Source organism: Sarcophilus harrisii, chromosome 3, assembly GCF_902635505.1.
Source record: "Sarcophilus harrisii chromosome 3, mSarHar1.11, whole genome shotgun sequence".
NCBI classification, from domain to species: Eukaryota; Metazoa; Chordata; class Mammalia; order Dasyuromorphia; family Dasyuridae; genus Sarcophilus; species Sarcophilus harrisii.
This window is the reverse complement of record NC_045428.1, coordinates 170,299,740-170,313,247: the sequence shown is the minus strand read 5'-3', so window position 1 is coordinate 170,313,247 and position 13,508 is coordinate 170,299,740.

Genomic DNA, 13,508 nt, shown 5'->3' with positions numbered 1-13,508 from the left:
TTTGAAAACTAAAATCACAAATAGACTTATGACTGACATGAAGTGAGATCTTTCTTTCTTTGAAAGTACACCCAATCATCCATTCACTGGAAAGGGTAAAGAAAGATTTATCAAAAAAAAAAAAATGGTAAGTAGCCACATTACTAAATGTTTTAATATATGTAATGTAAAGATCCTGAATTTGATATTTTGATTTCCAACAACTCATAATTAAACACCAACTTCAGGCCACTATAAAATTTGAACACAAAAGCAACTTAGAGAAGGGTGAACATTCTCAAGTTCTTTTAGCCTATATATTTCTTAGGTTGCATAAGGGGAAGAACAGAGAGGAAGGAGGGAGATTTGACTGTTTATACCTTTAATTAACAAAAAAGCCTCAAATAGTGTTGATTACTAGCCAATTAATGGGGTTGGATAAATGATCAGTAATAAATTTATTCTCAATGTGAGCCTAATGGAAAACAAGTTTCTGAATTTGCTATACCATTTGATTTGACATTTAACCCTCTACAATTGTTTTCAGAGATGTACACAAAACTGATTTAACCAAGTATTGGGATTTCTCCTCTCTTTGTGCTATAGCTTCTTTGAAAACTTTTCCTCTATCTCCCTCTAGTGACCTAAAAGCATAAAGCAGAAGAAGCAAGATATTTGAATGTAAGCAGTTTGTTTATGGAGTAAAGGAGATATGTATTTCACTTTTTTATAGAATAAACTAAATAGCAAGGCTCTTTCTGTTCCTAGTTATCTCAATAGAATGTAAACTTTTTAACTATAAAAGAGTTTGGGTTTTGGTTTTTATCTTTAGATCCTCAGCACCAAAAACAGTGCCTTATCTGTTGTAGGTACCTAATAAATAGAGACTAAATTGCATTGAATAAGATTCCCTGACCATATTTTGTGGTATTGCATTCCATTAATGAAATAAATAGAGACTGAGAGAAAATGTGTAGAGGCGAAAGCTGTAACTGCTTTAATAATACTATATTAACTGGGAACTTTAGGTTGTATAGAGATAATTTTTTTAATCTCAGTATCAGAAATTCTATCTTAATTTTTATGGACAGTGATCATTCAAAATATTAATGAGAGTAATGATTTTTAATGGAAATGACAAGTAGGAAGTAGAAACACTGAAGAATCAAACAGAAACACTTTAAAATGCTGGTAGCTTATGTATCTATCAGAAGAAAAAGATGTAATTAAAATAACTCAATTTTAAAATACTTGTATACCAATTTATAAATTAAGAAAACAATGGTTATTAAGTATCATAGGGAAAAATGGGGAATAGTTCACAAATTATGTAATCACAAAATGTGATTAGCATATTATTTTATATAAATTATAAATATGAAAAATTCCAGAGAAAATAAGAAAGAGATATATGAAGTTATGCAGAATGAAGAACAAAAAAAACACATAAAATGATTACAATAATAAAAATGAACACACTTGTAAAGTCACTGAACTCAGGAGACAGAAAAGACCAATATTGATTCCAGAGAAAGATGATGAAATATAGCTCCTTTCTCTCAGAGTTTAGGATGACTTTATAGAAAGACTATGGTCTTTCTATAAATGCAGTTCTTACTCTTAACATGCAGAGGAAGAAAGATCTCCAAAGAACAGGACCAAAATGACATCACTATGTTAGTGTCAACTTATAGTGTATACAACTGAAGTTGATCAGACCAATCTGAAGCTCAGAATGCTCTACAGGTTGGACACGAACAGTCCATATGAACATTTGGGGTAACTACTATTTTGCATATCTTGCATTTCTCTGGGACTAATTCACTTCTGCTTTGTTCATAGAGAACAGCACCTTCTCTGATGAGGGAATGCCATGCTGAGCAGTCCTATGCCAGTGTCTCCCATGTCATGCCCTCTGTGGCTTCTCCATAAATTTTTTTTTTTGCAAGCATACATTTGGCATCCAAGCTATGTGGCCAACTCAGTGGAGTTGTTCTCTCTGCAGTAAAGCTGGAATGCTTGGCAGCTTAGTTCAAAAATGACCTCAGTGTCTGGTATCTTATCCTGCCAGGTGAGCTTCAGAATCTTGCTAAAACAATTCTAGATTGACACGTGCAATGCCAGAGCTAACTCAGGGTTTAGGAGGTGACAAAGGAAAGTGTGGAAGAGGAGAGAGTATTAGACTGACTACAAAATGGAAGGTCTACAAAGCCATCTGTGCTGATCTCATTGTTGGGTGTCTGTGAAACCTGGACAGTATACCAGTGCCATCCCAGGAAACTGAATCACTTCCATTTAAATTGTAATTGGTGGAGTAAAATCAAGTGGTCAGGAAATTTGGCAGAAAAGATAAATTTGGCTAAAGTGCATATTTTCAATTGTTCATATCATTTAACTATTAAATATCATACTTGCCACCAGTGGTACTTTATTTTAGTTCTTCTCTGCTCTTCTCTTCCCTCTCACTGCACTACATTTAGATTTCCATCTCACACGTATGTATTCTCACGGAAGGTATTAGTAAAAACTAGAAAGATATGCACTTATCTATGGAGAAGTCAGGTGAATTCATTAGTGCCTAACATATTATATGGTGTAGAATGGGCAGTTAAATGTCTGTTGATTGAGTAATCCAGTCCTCACCTGAGTGAGTCTTAACTCTATTACCACATTGCATAGCCAATGGCAGCTCTCTGTTCCAGGATGTTAGTAATTTTATTCACGGATAAGCTTGATTTCCAGAAAGTATTCTATACATCATTATGCAATCAACAGAACAAGCTCATCACCTGACACTCGACTTTTTATAGAGAAATCTATAAGTCACACAATTCACCAGCCAGGATTTGACTTTTGCAAGTTCAGTTTCTCAGAATTATGTGCTGGGAGAGGAGCAAAGTACAATGGCGAGGGATTTTAGACTATTTTATTCCTTCTATCAATCCTTGATTGAAGTATTTCAGGTGGAAAAAAATGTTTAAATCATTTTTGTTTTTTACTTTTCAAGTAGCAAACCTTTTTGTTGTCCATCTCTCCCTTTTCTTCTCCTTCCATTCAGTAAATTAAAGCAAACAAAAAGAAGCCACGAATAATGAAGTTTCTATATAGAACTCCATCATCCAGCAAAACAATTTTCCGTATCAGTCATATCTAAAACGGTATGTCTCTTTTTCTATTTTTTCACTATGCCAGAAGATAAGTGGTGAGATAAGTGATCATTCTATTAGAATTATGATTTATTATTGCATTGATTAGAGATCTAAAGTTTTTAAAACTTGTTTTCTTTTATTATATTGTCATTACATAAATTGTTCTCCTATTTCTGCTTATTTAACTCTCCAGCAATTCAAAAAGCTCTTCTCAATTGCCTTTGACATTGTAGTTCCTCATTTATGGTTAATAATATTCCACTGCATTCATTTTTCACAAAATATACATTCTACTATAGGAAGTCTCCCTTTTTACTTCTAATTTTAACTACCATGAAAAGAACTGAATTTTTACATTTATGGATCCTTTTCCTCTTTCTTTGATTACTTTGGTATATAGTTAGATCAAAGCATATGCAGTTTAGTAACTTTTCTAGAGAAAATTCCAAATTGCTTTTCAGAATGGCTGGAGCAATTCATACCTGTATATGCTAGCAGTCATTCAATGCATCACTTAATCTTGCTTAACTTTTAAAAGCTTATGTGAGGGGATATGGTGACTTATGACATTTAAAAAACAAAAGGGACATCAATAAAACAACAAAAACCCAACTGTACCATGCTGCTTAGATTATATGAAGAACACACATCTCACAGAATCAAATCATGCAGAAAAAATTAAAGAGAGCATATTTGACCTCTAGAAATCACAGTTTTAGATACTCAAAGTAATATATAAAAAGATTGTCAGATATATCTTGGAGCAGTTCAACAACAATCAACAAAATTTTATTGAATGATTGTACTATACCAAAAGTGTAGGTCAAAATAAAAGAAAAGAGGAAGAAACGATTTATACATGTACAAACCCTTGAAATCCTGACTGTATATAATTCTTGAATTGTAGAATTCAGCAAATTTATAAAAAGATGTTGCTATCCACTGCTCAATCAAGTGGTCAAGAAAATTGGGAGAGGAGATTTTGACCCAAGCAGTCATTTTCAATTGTTCATATCATTTATTAACTATTAACTATTATTGTTCTTGTTCAGTTGTTTTCAGATATATCCAACTCTTTGTTTCTCCATTTAAAGTTTTCTTGACAAAAATACCAGGTGGTTTCCTTCTTCATTTACTTCTCCAGTGCATTTTACAGATGAGCAAACTGAGGTCAGATTTGAACTCAAGAAGATAACTCCTCCTGATTCTAGGCCCTGCACTCTAATCACTGCACTACCTAGTTACCTTATTAAATATCATACTCTTCACTAATAAGTATTGCACTTGCTTTGTTTTGAATTATAATTACCTTTGAGTTACTCGAAGGTAGGAATCATTTCATAAGAAAATGTTTTGCAAATAAAAAGCCCTAAAAAATATGTTGTTGTTATAATTGTTTAATACTTTTGATGAAGATGAGATGGTGAAAAGAGAATGATATACCAAAAATAAAGAGAATTGAAGCCTATTTTCAGACTTCAATAAATGCATTGTTCCATAAACTACATGTACTTAAGAAGGACCAGAAAAGGTTTTTCTCACACAGATGTTTTCCAAAGTATCCTAAGGAAATTGTTTAACATTCTATGAGCTGATCATAAATTGTGTTTGAATTAGCCTGCATCTCTTAGCATCTCAGAATTATGAGTCTATTGTTTCTTCTTAGAAATAAATAAAGAGAGAGAGAAGATGTGCCATTAAAAATAAATTTCAGTTCAATTCCATTGCTATTACAACCCCTCTCTCCTATATTTAGAACAATACTACTATAGTAGCAAATACATCTTTTTTAAAAAGAGGATATAACTGAACATAAAATTGAATATGTGTGTTTACGTGTGTGTGTGTGTGTTTGTGTGTGTGTGAAAGTAAAGGGCGAAAAGAACAAGAGGTAATTTTAACAACGTTGTTCAGTTTCATACACTTACACAAACATACATCCCTACCAGTGATAGTCTTAAAATGAAAATTTGACCATGTTTCACTCCCAATCAAACTCCAGCATCTAAAGATTATTTTAAAATGAAATAATATTTGATTTTAGAGGTAATGAAGAGATCTCTAAAATCTAATATTATTTTATTTTTAAATGATTTTTAAAGTTCAGTCTCCCTCCGTGTTTTCATCCTTCTTATACTTTACTCCTCTCCATATTTTGTGAGTCAATAACCCATGGCCTCCTTCCACTTCACCAACAATTTCTTTATCTTTAATATATATATCATCCTCAACTAAATCCATCCATCAAATACTACAAATCTGGTGCCTGGCTAATAAGTATACTATGTATATATGCATAGTAACCCTATATTCTTCTCTAAATTGTTTTTGCTCAGTTTTATCCCCAGAGTTTAGCATAGTCTAGCACATAGAAGGTGCTTAATAGATTCTCTCTCTTTTATCTGTTCTAAGAAATTGAGGTAAGACAAAGATTGGTTTTTAATCTTTTTAATGTGGAGTTTTAGGCTGGCCAGTGGGACTGTGTCAAGCATTCGACCACTGAAGGACTGAAGCAGGGACCTTTATAGGGTTTTTAGTTAAACAAGATATATAGCCTGAGTATACAATTTTGTAGGAGAACAAAGGTAGATAAAGGTAGAGAAGACACTGGGTGGGCTGACAGCCATAATTCAGGAAAGATCATAACAGTACGTAGGATGAGGTCAAATAAGAAGAGGCAGGAACCACTAAGCAGGCCAGGGACAATACTCAAAAAGAGGGGGATTCCCAGCAAAGATTGAGATAAGGCACCTGGAGTTTAATGATTCAATGGTATTTCAAGGCTTCTTTTCTGACTCAATGCTCCCAGTCCTAATGGCAAGGAAAAAAGGGTGGAGGGCCTTAATAATTTTATTCAGGGCATAACGTATCTACTTTTTTTTTTTCCTTAATAGGTGATCAAATATCATTCTCAAAGTCACTTGAGTTAATTACTTCAGCCATCAGCAGATTATAATGATACTGAATTCTCAAAGCCAAAATATATATTATAGTAGAGGACCTTAGTAGACACTGTCTGACTCTTCTTTCAAATCAGAAAAAGGCCTGAATTGGTAACAACTTGCTCAGAGTTACAAATTCACTCTTAAATCAGAGTTATCTTAGTTTCTAGACTCCTAATCTATATACCACTATAGCCCTAATATATGGGAAAGTCAGCTATGTATTAAGTCCAATGGTAGGTAGGATTGAGGGTGGGCAACCACTTAATTTAAAACCTTGTTTTAGCTAACAATGTGGCAGGGAGCTATTTAAGAGTGCAAGTCACATATTAATCCCATCTCCTCATTTGAAATCAAAACATTGAGAGAAGATGAGGGTACTAATTCTATCTGCACACAAATATGTGATATAATCAAAATTGTTATTCAATGATTCAATCCAATATATTGTGATACAATGGATCACAGTCTACCAGGCCCTGTTATTTCCCAGTTTATCAAATTCATGTTCTTTGCTTTCATGACATTATTTTTCTATGTCATCCTCAGTCATGTCCTTCTTCTTTTGCCTTCAATCTTTTCAGTCTTTTCCAATGATCCTGTTTTCTTCATTATGATTAATATAGTTAAGCTTCAGTTTCAGTACTTGATTTCCCAATTAATAACCTGAATAATTTCTCTAAGTATTAAGTATTGATCACAATCAATCTTTGTCATATGTGAAAGACACTTCAGTCCTATAACAGTAGCGCATGACTGGAATCTTGACTTCCAAAGTTTTCCTGCTTATACATGTTAAATAACCTCCTTTTAACTTGCTGAGTTTGCCTCTTTAATCAGAGCACAGGCCTGAGGAAGTATCTTTATGTGGTTTCAACCTTTTCCAATATAAGAAGGATCCCTTTTTAAAATGTAAAAAAAAAGGACCTGTTTAGAGAAATGATACAATTCATCCATTGAATAAAAACAGGACAAAAAAGTGCCATAAATTCACTAAAAATTAACTTTTAAAATAATTTGTATTTTACAAATCATAACATTGACATATATAGGAATATATCAATATATAATATTGATACATTTTATTCAACTTATAGATAGTATATTTGCTCATTTTTAAGACTGAAATGAACTAACAGATGTTTTAAAATAAATCCTATACCTATGGGAGAGTCTACCCTATAAAAGATTGAGAAGGATTTCTCTTTATGATCTACAAGATCATCCTTTGGGTAGAAATCCAGGTTATAATAAAATATACAATCATCCCAAAGTCACATATTAAAACTAAATTCAGCTTTAATAGGTATAAAAGAAACATATAGAATAAAAAGCACTTTTGACCATAATAAACATAATTCTTCTTAGAGGAGTTATTTTATTTTTAATTTCCTTTTACTAGCTTTCCAGCAGGGGGAACCCTGTTACTTCTTTCTTTTTGTCTTTGACCAATACATTTTTTCATAGATATATAAGTATCGATTTTGAACCAGAGGAATTTGGAGCTTCTCACTTTAAACTGATCTATGGTAAACATGACCACTTTTCAAAAATACTGTTAATCCCTGTTGAAAAGGATACACTGGCCAAGCAGAAGGTAGACTACTACTTTAAATTGTAATGTGATGCAATTTGAAATGAAACATAAAGTGTTGGAATATTTACAAACTGTTAAGTCATTAGAGTTGATAGAGACAATAATTATCTAATTTAGCATGGTTCAGTATGATTACTCTGATCCTACAAGGAGATGTTATGGGGCAGAACTTGAAACAAGGTACAAAGTACAACTGATAGACAGTGAACTCCAAAGATCCTTAGGTTACATCATCAAGTCTGATTAAATTTAGGAGATCTGGAACTCATAAAGATAGAGAATATAGAAAAAGACTTGGATCTATTTAGGAGGCAATGGCAAGGCATATAAGAAAGTCAGTCTGACAATTCTCCATTTCATCAAAAAGAATAGAACAGATGGTCGCTTATCCTCTTTTTTTCTTTCTTTTTCTTTGTTTGTTTGTTTCTTACTTTGCTTTCTTTGCTATTCATTATGTGTGTTCATTGTGGAACTAATATTGTTGGGGAAGCAGTCAAGCTTTAAATATAGAGTTTAGGATCTTGTATCCCTCCTATCATGAAACTGTGATCAAAAGTTAGATTAAAATGGAAATCTCATTCCCTATACTAGTAGTATTTAAGGCAATAGATAGATATAATCCTAACCTAATACCCCATTTCTCTGAAGAGACCAATAGTAACCTGTCATTCTAACTCCCTGTTTCCCCTCCTAGAAGTTATTAACTTGGAGAAGGGTGGGGCAGAAAAGGCTAGAAATGTCTATCCTGACTCCCTTCCATCCAATAACAGTCCTTGCAACATGGCAGTCACACCACATGTGGGAACCCAAGGAATCTGAACTTTGTTCAATAGGTCATTGGGTACCACTGATTGTTTTTAACAGAAGTGTGATGTGACCATATGTGTATGAACAATTATTCAGAAAATTGTAAAGTTGATTGAAGAGGAGGGATGAAGACAGGAGGCAGGATAAGAAAACTATTGTTGTAGTAAGAGGAAGTGATAATGAATGGGATGAACTGACTGAAGACCTCTCATAAGGATGTGGCTTTGACCTGTGTCCTAATTGTGACCTGAGACTTGGAAGTTGGGTAGGAAGTTGGGGGACAGGGAAGTTTCTGCATTAGAGTCTATATAATCTTGTGTTTCATACCTTGCACTTTGCACTCTCTACTGACAACACTTTATCTATTGGGAGTTGCCCTTTCTCCTGAGATAATAGTAAAGTCCTTTTTGTTTTTAACCTTGAGAATCACTGATTTAATTTGAATAGGGTTGCTTTCAGCTACACAGTTTTGGGGGCTCTTTCTGGGATATTTCATGAAGGTCTCTCCCATTCCGAATCCTTGGGCAGATGCCCTCCAGATAGTTCTCTGGTGGTCCTTGGGCTCAGCTTGGGAACTGCTGTACCAATCAGATCAATTCCTAAAGGGAGACACCAGAGAAAGCAAAAATAAAAGTAAGTGATCTAGCAAAGATAGAGGATTAATTTTGCTCAGGAAATAAATCAGTGGAGTTAGGTTAAGTTGTGCACACACACAATCCAGGATGCAAGAAACTAGTAAAGGGGGAGAGACTTTAAGCATTTATAGTTTCCACAAGAGTGATCCTGTGTCTCTTTGGTAAGATCTAGTGAGTCCTGCATCAAAAAGGACAAGATACGAGAACAATGGGAAAGGAACAATCAAAAATAGGCTATTAAAATCTATCTAGTGCCCCAGAAGATAACTCTTTAGGAAGAATTAGGTACATAGGAAGACCAAAAAGAAAATGATTAAATACTGGGGCAGTTTTGTTGTTGTTTTTCAGGCAGACACTCTGCTGGGAAGAATTGTTGATCCCTTGGGCCTTGTGGTTTTAAAACTGTAGTCTATCCCTATGTGACTTGGGAATATAGGTAAAATCTTCCCCTTCCTATCACATGTGTTTGGGAGAGTACAAACCACAGGCCAGGAATGGGAGCTATTGTAAAGATTATGGATATCTAAGATGATGAAATTTTTGAGAGAAAAGAGGAATTTTCTACCAAAAAGATGACCTAAATTTAACTCATTTAGGATTCTAATTTTTATTATTAAAATTACTTTCAATGGATGCATTGGGAATAACATTATAGAAATATGTGTGTACATTAATACTGAAATAGTACTATTAGAAAAACATAGTTACCTAAAAGATCACATTTGTATCTCTAATTAGTATTCAAGTACTATGTTGCTTGCTAGAATTGGATGTTGGGCAATTTGTAAAAGAAGTTATATGAGCTATCCTTTAAAATGTTGTCCAGTCAAATGGTCAAAGAGATATGAGTTTTCAACAAACAAAATCCTCTGTCAGAGACAAATTCTTTGGGTTCCCTAAGTAAGCTCAGCACTAATATCTATTAATAAAGTATACCTAGCAGCAGAAGAGATTTATTATTAGAAAATTTGGAAGCAATAACTTGAACTAGAAATTCAACACAAGGGAATGCCTGAAGTAAATATAATTTTGCTATCATGAAAAAAGAACAATTTCTGGCTTCACTTCTGAAGTCAATGTGGAAGAAATATCAAGTAAGATGAACATAAATGTTACCAGCACAGCTCAAGCTAAGCTAACTAAAAAGCAAATTGTTAAATCATTATGCATTCTACTAAAAATTTCCCATCAGCTTTTAATTTCCCTGACAATCATCTTAATAATAGGAAATCTAGAAGACTAAAAACTACCCACCTTGGTTTTGGACTAACAGTGCATGGCACATTGTGGCATTTACTCACTCCCAAGCTTATTCTCCAAATTGAGTGGATAATCACAACAGAAGAGAATCCGGTGAATATAAAAGCCAAGATGAAAGTAGAGAATCAGAAAACTGGAAATAAATCCTACTGCCAAGAGGAAGAAGCCATCAATTTTAACATTTGATGTTAACATAACTTTCATGAGGTTGTTCATTATGTTATTTTTGCTCCTTTTCTGGAGTTTTAAAAATATATGTGTACATATTAGTATATATGTATAATTGTATACATTCATTATGGAATCTTAAAATAGTTTTTCCACCAATTACATTTCAGTAGTAACATGATTTATTTGGAGGGGGGAAAAAATGAAGTTAGGAGCTGAGCAATTAGTAAATAGAAAAGCTGAATCATTTTGTTGAGGTCTGGAACCAAATGTTGAGGTGTAGACCACATGTTGGGGTCTACATTTGGGGTAGCTAAATGAAATTAGGGTTTAGTTAAGGTCTAGTGGCAGGTTTGGGGTACAGGGAGTTAAACAGAGTTCCCCTGCAACGCTAGATTAGTGTAAGGATATGGTGGTATTTGAGGTCTAGTAGCCACGCAGATTCCCAATTAAAGCATTTATTGTGAGCTAGATTAATAAAGGGTTTATTATTGAGTTTAGAAGTAGAATGGGTGAAGGTAGAGATAAGGAGGGCGCACTGGACAGAGGGTCCAGTGGACAGAGGGTCCTCACATGGCGACCATGTTTGGAATCTCTACGAGAGGTTCCCAGTGTGTGGTCCTTGCAGTCGGAGACTTAGCTTGAGGACTTTGGGTGTAGTCCCAAGTTGGCTCAGATCCGGGTAGAACAGGACAGGTCCGGAACTTCTATTGGAATTCAAAGGACCAGGATTTGTGAGTCAAAGGGTAATTTACATTAGGTAGGGGGGTTGGGAATCAAAGATTGGAATCTTTCCCGCATCAATTTTGGTCTAAAGTCTTTCTTCTTCCAATAACTGAGTTTTGATCCTATATAGACATCCAAGTTGATTTAGCTTTCAATGTAGAATATCAACATTCATATTCCTGAAACAACAGTTTCCAAATTTCGCTGCAATTTTTCTCAAGTACTGAATGAGCATAGATATAACTTTCATTCGTAGAAGCTTTGTGTGCAGCATTGAACTTTCAGAATAAACATAATAGGAAAATTAATCACTTTATTATCACATGAATTTCCAGATTCTTAGGCAGGAATTTATCATGTATTAAATTATTTGACAGTCTTTACGAAATGGGATGGTATGACCCATTCCCCACTGGCCACTAGAGATACTCAGATACAAGGAAAATTCAGTCTGAATATTTAATATAAGAGAAAGAAGAAAGATTCTATAATAGAGGCTATAAGTCAAAGGGATCTCAGACATGGATAAATTCTGCTGGTATGGGAGAAACATTCTGAGAAAAGGGAGGAAGAGCCAAAACGACAAAATACAAATTTGAAAAAGTTGAACTGCTAGATTGCAAAAGAAACAATGTAAGGTAATAATGATGCGAGTGTATTAAATTCCCAAAAATGTCTAGAAAATATTCATCTAAAATCCTTTATCACCATACAATTTAGATTTGGGATAGGGAGTAGTATTTTTTTTATCCCATGAGAATATAACTCTAAATTTATAATAGGGGTATTGATAGTCATAACAAAATTTTTCAAGATCCTGAATTCTTAGCTTAGTCAATGATTATATAATGTGAATAGAAATTCGTTAAAAGTATGTAAATTTAAAATTGCCTGCATTTATATTGATTAAAGGTGAATTCAGACATAATGATTTCATTGTATTGGAATTCTAGAGTTGGGGAACTCTAACTTTCAAAGCACAGATCTGCATTTGCTCTACAAAATAGTGCTGAAGAGTTAGGCCTACTGCTTATTTTTTTTTCACTAACGGTGACAGTGGAATTTCATTTATGAGTTTCAGTCCCAGATTTTCTCTCTTTTTAAATAGCCTTTATTTGAATATGGGTAACTTTACAGCATTGACAATTGCCAAACCTATTTATTTCCAATTTTCCCTCCTTCCCTGCCCTCCCCCAGATGGCAGGATGACCGTCAGATGTTAAATATATTAAATATAAAATTAGATACCTAATAGTAGCAGCCAAACCGTTATTTTATATACAAAAGAATCGGACTCTGAAATATTGTACAATTAGCCTGTGAAGAAATCAAAATGCAAATGGGCCAAAATATAAGGTTAGAATTCAATGTAATGAGTATTTAGTCATCTCCCAAGAATTCTTTTGCTGGGCATAGCTGGTTCGATTTCATTATTACTCCATTGGAACTGGTTGGTTCATCTGCTGAGGATGGCCAGAATCCATCAGAATTGGTCATCATACAATATTGTTGTTGAAGTATATAATGATCTCTTGACCCTGCTCGATTCATTCAGCATCGGATTCATATATTAAGTCTTTCCGACTTTTCTGAAAATCATCCTGTTGGTCATTTCTAACAGAACAATAATATTCCATGTCATATACCACAATTTGTTCGTATTACTCAATTGAGTGGGCATCTACTCCACGTTTTCCAGTTTCTAGGCCTACTACTTATAGATAAAGCATTTTTATTATGATTGCATTCTTCATTTTTATGTGTTTTTAAATGACTGAGAATGACATTCTTCCATATTTCTAGGTATTTCAAGAATTGATATATAACTTCAAGATGTTTTTAGTTAACTGAGATGTTAAAGATTAAATCCAAATAAACTGTTCACTATTTGTCTAAATCCAACAAAACATTTGGTATATATAGTTAAGATAATCTTATATAACTTCAGACAAAATGTAAACTTGAAAAGTAGACTTGTTTGATGACTATTGGATTTGGGTTATTATTTTGTATGCAGTGAAATGAGGTAATGTTTTAAAAAATATAAATGGTCATTTCCTCATTCTTCAAGCTGATTTGCTCCAAGTTCGGTAGGACAATTTATTGTAAGTCTGCTATTAGCCAGACTATGCATATGGTGATTCTCAAATATATATTTTGTCTAGCAATGTAAAACTATGCTAAATATTCAGTAGATTAAAAATAATAGATGTCTATGTTTTCAAGTAATAGTACAATATAATTC